The sequence below is a fragment of the Cervus canadensis genome, chromosome 1 (genome assembly GCF_019320065.1).
Source record: "Cervus canadensis isolate Bull #8, Minnesota chromosome 1, ASM1932006v1, whole genome shotgun sequence".
NCBI lineage: Eukaryota > Metazoa > Chordata > Mammalia > Artiodactyla > Cervidae > Cervus > Cervus canadensis.
This window is the reverse complement of record NC_057386.1, coordinates 41,887,921-41,898,325: the sequence shown is the minus strand read 5'-3', so window position 1 is coordinate 41,898,325 and position 10,405 is coordinate 41,887,921. Positions and strand designations below refer to the sequence as shown.

General features: G+C 46.0%; 1 non-coding gene across 1 annotated transcript; it reads left to right on the top strand.

Annotated features, from left to right (window-relative positions):
• Positions 1-2,371: 2,371 nt before the first annotated feature.
• On the top strand, positions 2,372-2,506 carry LOC122425441. Its single transcript, XR_006264852.1, has one exon. It is a non-coding gene; the product is annotated as a small nucleolar RNA SNORA70 (small nucleolar RNA).
• The last annotated feature ends 7,899 nt before the right edge of the window (positions 2,507-10,405 follow it).

Genomic DNA, 10,405 nt, shown 5'->3' with positions numbered 1-10,405 from the left:
AAAGATATTTTCACTGGATATAAAATTCTGAGTTGACAGAATTTTTCCTCTGTGCTTTAAAGATATTGTTCCACTGTTTCCTGGCCTCCATTATTTCTGATGAAAAGTCAGTTTTATACACACACACACACACACAAAACATTGCTCCTCAGTATGAAGTATGTTAAAGAAGGGGGAGCACTGAAGAACTGATGCTTTCGAACTGTGGTGCTAGAATAAGACTCTTGAGAGTCCCTTGGATAGTAAGGAGATCAAGCCAGTCCATCCTAAAGGAAATCAGTCCTGAATATTCATGGGAAGGACTGATGCTGAAGCTCTAATACTTTGGCCACCTGATGCAAAGAGCCAACTCACTGAAAAAGACCCTGATGCTCGAAAAGATTGAGGGTGAGAGGAGAAGGCAGCGACAGAGGATGAGATGGTTGGATGGCATCACCGACTGAATGGACATGAGTTTGAGCCAACTCTGGGAGATAGTGAAGGACAGGGAAGCCTGGTGTGCTATAGTTCATGGGTTTGCAGAGTCAGACATGACTTAGTGACTGAACAAAAACAACATGAAATATGTTATTCTTTGTTTTCAAAATTTTTCCTTTGTGTTTTTTTGTTTGTTTGTTTGTTTTGGTAGTTTGATTATGTAAGTGTTTGGCTATAGGTTTGTGCGGTTGATTACAAGTCTATAGGTATGTATTTTGTTTTCAAAGACTGTTGTGCATAGGCTGATGGGTGGTGCAGAGGCAAGGAGGGAGAAGAGAAAGCACTGGTGGTAACAGAGAAGAGAAAGCAAGCTGCCTTGCTCATTGGTCCACTGAAAGCGGACCTGTGAAGCACTGTGAACGAGAAGCAAGAAGTTCTGAGTTTGACTCTTGACCCTGCTATTTCCCAACTGGGACATATCAAATGAGCTTCTGAGCTTCAATTTCCTCATCTATAAATCTGGATTAATCTTGGCCTCAGGGAACCAATGCCAGGTTTAAATCTTGGCTCCACCTCTTGTGAGCCATGTGGGCAATTTACTTGACCTTTCTGGGCCTAGTTTCCTCATCATGGTGATCGTACTTGCTGTAACCACCTCCTAGGGATGGTGAAGGGTCAGAAGACTTAATATGTATAAGGTACTCTGGGCAGTGTCTGAGCTGTAGTAAGTGCTCTCTAAGTGTCTGTTACCTTAGAAGACTATTATGAGATTTTAAAAACATCATATACTTAGTAAAGGCTCAAAAAGAGTTTCTTTCTCTCCCTGAATCAGACCTAGGCTGAAGGTTGCAACATCTTTCTGAACCTCTCCCCTAAGGCTGGATCCAGGATAAAGTCCCTTGCATGCATGCGTGCTCAGCTGTGCCTGACTCCTTGTGACCCTGAGACCCACCAGGCTTCTCTGTCCATGGGATTTCCCAGACAAGAATACTGGAGTGGGTTGCCATTTCCTCCTCCAGGGGATCTTCCTGACCTAAGAATTCAACCTGTGTCTCCTGTATAGGTAGGTGAATTCTTTACAACTCAGCCACCTGGGGAGCCCAAAGTCCCCTGTGGTATGCCAAAATAAAGCAGAGATGCTGGGCTGTGTGGATGGCCACAAGGATGGTCTTCAGCAAAGAAGGTGGCCTCCGGGCCTCAGTTTCCTTAACTGAAAGGAAGAACTCCTTGCTGGAAGAGCCAAATGAAAAGAGGGTCATAAAAATATTTTGGAGATAGTAAAACTCCTAGAGATGGAATGTTTTGCTAATGTTTTTTCCCCAGGTGACTGTCAGCTTTCATGCATACCTGAAGGGCCTCCAGTCTCTTCTTTCTTTCTGGGAGTCCGAACAGAAGCCCTCTAGGAGCTCGTCAATGTCGACATCAGACACTTGAGGCCTCCAGGCTGGCAGTGGAGGAGCCTGGGACCCACTGCCAAGCCACCTGCCAGGGCAGAAGCATGCTAAGCCCGATGGGGAAGTGAGGCAAAGGCCTCATGTCGTACTTTGTGGAGCGCTGTGAGATACAGTCCTCAGAGTGGAGGAGCATTTAGTACCAGCGTCATTCAAAGGTTCCGGTGAAACAGCCTCGTCTTTGCCTGGGATTCACGCAGGACTTGAACTCACCCCTCCCCTCTGACCTCTGACCCCTGAGTTTCAGTCCCCGTGCAGACTTGAGTGGGCCTGCTGCCTTTTCCCTGTTGGATACAGCGTCTCTTTGGGGAGAGTCATGGGCAAGCGTGTCCTATTGGTTTATCAGATGTGCCCAGGAAGGTCTACTCTGCAGCAGAAATACAGCCTCGGCCAAAACTGGGCCCATATCCTGCTAGAATGAGGTGCAGGGGCACAGCCAGTGATGAGCCTGACAGTCATAGGCCATTGGTGTATGAAACACATAAACAGAAAAAGAAGCCCTTTTGCAGCCAATTAAGCCGACTGTGTTCTTTTCCCTGTGGGGTCCCACTGTGCAGGGGCTGCAAACAGCAGCCTCCCTGGTAGTGTATGCAGCCAGCTGTCTGCACAGGTTGCCCTAAGGGATCTTGAAGACAACTCTTTCCAGTGGACATTCATGACTGGGCATGCTGTCCTCAGTCTAAGCTCCAGACAGGTATGTGTGGTGCCTTTGGAAAGCCCCAGGGCACAACGGCCAGGGCCCACGTTGGCCAATCATAGTATCTATCCACACCAAGCTGCAGAACAAGGAGCATGTGATGGAGGCCCTCTGCAGGGCCAAGTTCAAGTTCCCTGGCGGCCAGAAGATCCACATCTCCAAGAAGTGGAGATTTGCTAAGTTCAATGCGGATACATTTGAAAACATGGTGTCAGAAAAGCAGCTCATCCCAGATGGCTGTGGGATCAAATACCTCTTTAGTCATGGCTGGCTGGGCAAACGGTAGGCCCTGCGCTCATGAGAGCCTTGGCATTGTCCCCTCCTTAATCACGTCCACCAATAAGTCCTACTTTCCTGTCAAAAAGCAACAACAAAAAAAGAAGCCCTGAAAACCTGGAGATACAGGAGAACCATTCTAAAGAACACTGCCACGAATATCTTTGTGTTCATAAACTTCTCTGGATTTCATGTTTTCCTTAGTATAAATCCTAAAGTGTGGGAGCTCAGTATTTTTATAGGCTCTCAGTAGATACAACATAATTGCTCCCCGCCTCCCAGTCCTGTACAATTTATCCTCCATCAGCAACATATGAGCATGGCATCTCACCACCTCAGCACCACTATTAAGCATTATAGCTTTTTAAAGTTTTTGTTACTTTCAATAGATGAAAATGATATGTAGTTCTTGTTCATATAGTCGTTGTAGCAAATCTCTTTCCCCCCGCCTCGGATTGGATTGTAGCCAGCTCACCCTTATTTTTCCATGCGACTATGAGTAGAAGTGACCCTAGTAACCGCCAAGGAGATGCTTCAGGGTAGGCCTATGTCTCAGTAATTTTTGTCTCTTGGTGCTGCGGCAGCTGGGGGTCTGCACAATTTAAACTTTGGCTTTCATGGTGGTGTTGAAGAGGCCAAGTGGGCCGTGGAAGAGAGGAAAGCCATTGAACAGCTCTTGTAATTTTATTTTTCTCTTCTCTGGTTTCCAGCTTGATTTTTCTATCTATATTATTGGTGTGAGTTGGTAAAGAGCAAAACTATTTAACTTACTGAGGTTTAGGTTAAACCTTGGAAGTAATGTTCAGGCAATCTAGTTTAAAGGTATTTATGTTTTGAAACATGATACAAGAATCCTCTTGGTGAATAGTTGTTTAAATCATTTTAAAGAGCAATAACTGTATCAGGCATTTAACCCCATTATTTTACATGTTCATCTGGAATCTCATACATTGCTATACACATATATTTTTCAGTATCATAAGCAGAGATCCCTACATTGCAGTATTTTAAGATTTATTTAAAAAAAATTTTTTTTTTTTTTTTTTACTGTGCTGGGTCTTCCTTGCTGTGGGTGGGCTTTCTCTAGTTGTGGCAAGCAGGGGCTAATCTCTAGTTGGTTCTTGACATAATGGCTTTGGGGGACCTGTGAAACATCCTGTCGGAAATGTTGAGTTTTCCCCCCTTTTCTTTCCTTCTTTCTTTTCTCTTTCTCTCCCTCTCTTTTTTCTTTTTCCCTGTCTCTCTCTCTCTCTGCTCAAAAATGGACCAACATGGCACTCCAGTCTCACAGTGACTCTCAAATTTTTGAGAAGGACTGAATCTGATTGGTCATTGACCAGCCAACAGATTGGCTCCCCTTGGATTAGGTGAGTAACTCTTCTCCAGTCAGATATGGCTGGAAAGGATTGATGAGTCACTTGGTCTAAACTTGGCTAATTAAGGCTGCCCTTTCAGCACAGGGTAGAGAAGGGGAGGAACATTTCCTGGAGTGTGCATTGCAGACGGAGAGGCACTATCCACATCTAAGGACACTATCTTTAAAATGAGAAGTCAACAAGGTAGTCTGTTAAGGGTCCTTTGGCTCTCAAATGTTTGTGGGCCCACTTCCATCTGTGAACAAAAAGGACTGATTAGAAAGCTGCCCACTGTGTGGAGCTCCATCTGGGCTCCAGGCACCGAGAAATGACCCCTCCCTCTCCCCCCCGAATTTGGCACAACACAGGTTTTTTGGCCTTTGCAGGTGAGAAATTCCAGTTTTCAGCTGTTACTAGAATTCACGGCCTTCTACCCTTGGGGAGACCACAAGGGGAAAGCCCATTCCTGGACAAGAGAGCTATCTTGTGACTTTCCCCAGTGACGGAGCCTATGGGTGACATCATCCTGGTCTATGCTTAGCACAACTGGGCTTTATCCTTTCTGGGTTCCCACCCTGCCCATTGCTCCTGTTTCCCAGAGACTTGGAGTCACGGGCTGCCTGACTCCTCAGGACTTCTTACCTTCATTCTCAGCCTGGTCAGGGAGATTTATGGCTCAGGAATCTCAGCACCTGCTTAGTCTGGCTGCCAGCTCCTAGTAGCGTCACAGCATCTGCCATCAGTTCCCATGCCTGGACTGCTGTCCTCTGCCCGTTGCCCTGCCCCCTGTCCCTCCAGAAAGAAACCTGCTCACCCCTGTGCTCTCCTTTACTGACCTCTGAGTAAGGACATCAGCCCAGCCTCATGTGCTAACATCTGCCGCATTTTCCTTCTGTGATACTGTGATTTATGATAAGAAATATATATTTGGTCTTCCTCTTGCTTCTGGCACAGAGCTTCTAGAACACTTGGAATTTCCTAAATGATAAGAGCAATGATGCTGTCTTGTTATATTAACTAGATGACTTTGGGATACACCCAAGGATGGGGGTTGATTGCCAGTATCCTTATCTCTTGGATTAGAAATGCACATTTTTGGCCCTAGCTGAGTCAGAAACTCCATGGAACCTGGCAATCAGTGTTTTAACCAGCCTTTCAAGTGATTCTGATGCACACTTGAGCTTAAGAGGCACTGTGCTGAGCTGACAACACTGGGATATGAGCTGTGAATGGAGCCTGGTCTGAAGGGACAGCCTCCTCCCTCCCTGAAAAATCAGGTCCTGTTTCCCTTTGACTAGATTTGTTGACTTCCCAGTTTCATCACACAGAGGTCCCTTGAACATTTGTCTGTTCTTTCTCAGTTTCCAAAAGCTGAGAAAAGAAGCGAAGTGAAAGGCAAAGGAGAAAAGGGAAGATACATCCAAAAGACCATCAATCACCTTTGTCCCCCTTAATGGTTCCGATTCCCACAGGTTGGCTAGGGCAACACGGTTGGGATCACTGGATTCTGGAGCTAGATGAGGCCTCCAGGATGCACTAACTTGTCCCCAACAAAGCCTCTCAGTGGAGGATAATGTCATCTTAGAGAAAGAGTCTTGTCACCTCTCCATTTTACAGGAGTTGAATCCCAGAGAACCAAAAATGTCTTGCCAGAGTCACAGAACAGAGGGCAAAGCTGGCCCTGGGACCAGGTCTGCTGGCTTCTGGGCCAGCATTCTTCCTACTGTACCAGAGTTTCTGAAATTTTAATGTGCATGTAAATCCCTGGGGAGTTTGCTGAGATGCAGATTCTGATTCTGTGGGTCTGACATGGGTCCCAAGATCCTGCCTCCTGGTGAGCATCCAGGGGGATGCAGGATGCAGCGGATGCTGGTGCTCAGGACCACATGTTGAGTACCGAGATTCTTCACCACACTGCTTATCACTCACCCCTCCTTCTCAGGTTGGTTCCTGAGAGCCTTCCAGGCTAGAAGAGTCAACTCTAGCAGAAGAGAAACCATCCCTTACTTGTGGTTGTGAAGAGAAAGCAGTAGAATCGGTGGGGTTTGAGGAACTGCAAGATCCTTTTGTGTCTCCCTAAGTTTCACGTTCAGCCAATGCTGCTAGAAAATCTGATGATTCTGGGCCTCGTCCTGAGCTGGAATTCACTGACATGCCTCTCTACCCTCTGTTCCCAATAGCCCCCCCACCCCCAAGATGCTGCAGTCCCTGTCAAGGGTCTCCCAGGCCCAGCACCACAGGAAGCGATCACCATGGCAACAGACAGTCCCAGCGCCAAGCACATTCATTAGAAGAGCTGGAGAGAAAACAGCCCAGCTCTTCCTGATCCTGCCTTTCCTCGGGGGGGCTGGGGGGAGACTTGTGGGACTGGGAGAGAGTCTCCCCACCCAAAACCCCAAGTAAAGAGCCCAGGACAGCCCCTAGAATCTGAGTGAGAGAAGGAATGTTGAGGCTTCACCTGAATTTATCATTTTCTGAATGATGCTGGGGAGGGCGTATGACTCACCCAAAGCCACACTTCCGTTAAGAGCAGGTTGGGGTGAGACCCCGATCTCTGAACTTCCAGCAAGGCCTCTATCCCCCTGAAGGAAGCTCACTGAAGGTCAGTGCCATGGTCCAAATTGTGTCTCCCTTCATATGTGGAAGCCGTTAACCCCACCCCATCCCCTGGCAGTTTGACTACAGTAAGTCCCCTACATACAAACCTTCAAGTTGTGAACCTTTAAAGAGGCAAATGTGCGTTCACATGTGCAGGCACATAAGTTAGTTCACGTGTCTGGTGTACATTGTCATGTGGTTTCATGTACTTTACAGTACTGTATAGGGTACAGGAGTACAGTATCTTTATTTCAAGCCCAGGATACCCAGAAGCAAGTGTAAAAGCAGTGGTGACATAGCTGGTACTACTGTACTTTGCAAGGTACGGTACTATAAAATTAGATTTAAAAAACTTTTGTGTATGTGTTTGTTTTTCTGTATTATTTATGTGAAAAGTGATGCATCTCCTTTGTCCATGGAATTCTCTAGGCAGGAATATTAGAGTGGATTGCCATCCCCTTCTCCATGGGATCTTCCCAACCCAGGGATCAAACCTGAGTCTTCCACATTGCAGGCAGATTCTTTACTGTCTGAGCTATCAGGGAAGTATTATAAACCTATTACAGTACAGTACTATATAACGAATTGTGTTAGTGGGGTACTTAGGCTAACTTTGTTGAACTTATGAACAAACTGGACTGGCTCATATGTAGGGGACTTACTATGTACCTAGAGACAGGGTCTTTAGAAGGTAATTAAGGTTAAATAAGATCATAATGGTGGGACCCTAATCCAGTAGGACCCTGGCCTTATAAAAAGAGGAAGAGAAAGAGATTTCTCTTTCTGCCTCCCTCCACTGTGTGAGAATACAGTGAGAAGGCAGTCGTCTACAAGCCAGGAAGAGAGCCCTCAGTAGAACCCGACCATGTGGGCTCCTTAATCTTGGGCTTCCAGCCTCCAGGACAGTGAGAAAATGAATATCTTTTGTTTGAGCTACTCAGTCTGTGGTATTTTGTTATGACAGCCTCAGCTGTCTAATGTAGCCTTTGAGTCGGTCACGTTCTCCTTTAGTTTCCCTGGAGGAACATGGCCCTGCTGTTCTTCAGGGCACGTCCAGAACCCCTCTTCTCCCCAGCCAGCTGGCAAGTGACCTGGCTTCCTCTGCCTTTGGGAGTGAATCTGTTTGGCTTGGCTGTGTGTGTGAGGTTGGTCCAGGGAGGTGAAAGCAGGCTGCACTGGTGTGGATGAGAGTGTGGGACAGGCGGCCTGGGGGGCGGAGGGGAGGGGCCGAGAGCCTCAGCCCGACCTCTCCTGCAGCATCTGCTCTCGGCTCTCGGCGTGGCCCCACTTCCACCTTCTCCTCGCCCAGTCGCCTCGTTCACCGGCTTCACCCAGTGTCTTGTGATGTCCCAGATGTCCTGCTCTTCCAGCCTCTGTGCCTTCACTGCCCGACCCCTCTTTCCTTCCTGTTCCCCTGGCAAACCCTCAGCGACCCTTCAGACCCAGCCCAGGGGTCTCCTCCTCCACAAGCCTCTTTCACCAACCTTCCTTGATGCCTATTCCCTTGTAAATAAGCAGACACACAACAGATTAATATCAATACATACATTTGTGCATGTGCACATACACATAGATGGCTCTTGGTTGCAAACAATAGAAACCAGCTCTGGCTAATTTAAATGGAAAAGGCCTTTATTTAAAGGATATTGGATCATCTCCAGGATGACCAGAGAATTGCGGACCCAGGTTCCAGGCTATCAGCCAGGCTCCAGGCTATGGCACCTTGGAACCAGCGTGGGACACCATGGGCACTGAGGCTGGTACTGTCAACCCTGCTTGCATTGGCCCCTGGCACTGGACTCTGGGCCAGTGGGTCCAGTCGGCAGTACCTGGGTTGCATCCTACATCCTGGTCTAGAGTAAGAGGTGGGCTCCATGCCCTGCCAACACCTCTGGGGTGCAGGAGGCAACATTCCCTGAATTACAGAAGGAGGTTCAGTTGCTGCGTGGCCAAAAATTGTAACAAATGTTTTTTAGATGTAGAATATCCATATATATATATATATATTTTTTTTTCATCATTCATGGTAGCTATGCTCTGTAAGTTGCTACTGATACTGAAGTAACAAATGCTGGGGAATTCCCTGGCAGTCCAATGGTTAGGACATAGTCTATCATTCCACTACAGGGGTCACTGGTTCGATCCTGGGGAACTAAGATTGCACATGCCTCACAGTGCTGCCAAAATATATGTATATGTATAAACAAGTGCTTAACCATTTGCTTCTGGGGTAAATACAGAATTCATTGCCTGCGCACCTCTGGTGACATTTTGCTAACTGATTAATACATAATCTTGTTTTCTAAAAAAAAAATCTTGTTTTATGCATGTTTCTGATTTTTTAAAGAAGTATTTATTTATGGCTGTGCTGGGTCTTCTTTGCTGTGTATGGGCTTTCTCTCGTTGCAGTGAGCAGGGGCTACTCTCTAGTTGCAGTTCTTGGGTTTCTCCCTGCAGGGCTTCTCTTGTTGTGGAGCACAGGCTCTAGAGAGGGTGGGCTTCATAGCTGCAGCTTACGGGCTTAGTTGCTCCATGGCATGTGGGATCTTCCTGTACTAGGGATCAAACCCGTGTCCCCTGCATTGGCAGGCAGAGTCTTAACCACTGGACCCCAAGGGAAGTCCGCACGTTTCTGTTTAAAGATGCCTTATTTAAAACATACTGTTGATTACTCATGTTGAACCATGGGTCATGGCCCTATAACTGATGCCCGAGTGAAGCTGATCTAACACATATGTTCTCTGTAAGACCCAGCACAGCCTTCTTGTTCTTAGAACTACTACCAGCACTTCAGTCCTACCCTTGGGACCCATTTTAAGCTGTGAAATCACCCAAAAAAGCACAAAACTGCAGAGAGTATGTCACTAAGTAGACCATGAAAAGGACTCTTGCCTGTAGTATGAGCCTGGAGACAAGAAGGCAGAGTGTCACCTCGTTCACCCTCAGCTGGGGCATGGTGGGGGGCTTGAATGTGTTGCCTCTTCTCTTTTCTGTATATGAAAGATGGCATCACGAGTATTGATTTGAGGGTTATTGACAAGTTTTATCAAGTGGGCGAATTTGGAAGTACAGAACCTGTGAATAATAACTATAAAATTGTGGTATAAATAATGACTATAAAATTATGGTATATATCTATATTTTATACTTATAAATATGATTATATACAGTTTTTTCTATATGGTTTCCACCCCTATAAATCTTTCTAAAATTTTTATTGAAATATAATTGATTTACAGTGTTGTGTTAGTTTCAGGTATATAGCAAAGTGATTCAGTTTTACATATATATATATATATACACATATATACACACACACACACACTTTATTTACATTCCCTTCTATTGTAGGCAGAAAGCGTATGGCATGCAAAGAATCGGACATGACTGAGCAACTGAACTGTACTGAACTATTGTAGGTTATTACAAGATATTGAGTATAGTTCCCTGGTGCTATACAGTAGATCCTTGTTGGTTATCTATTTTATATATAGTAGTGTGTGTATTTTAACCCCAAACTCCTAATTTATCCCTCCCCCCTTCCCCTTTGGTATCCATAAGTATGTTTTCTACGTCTGTAAGTCTATTTCTGCTTTGTAAATAAGTCCATT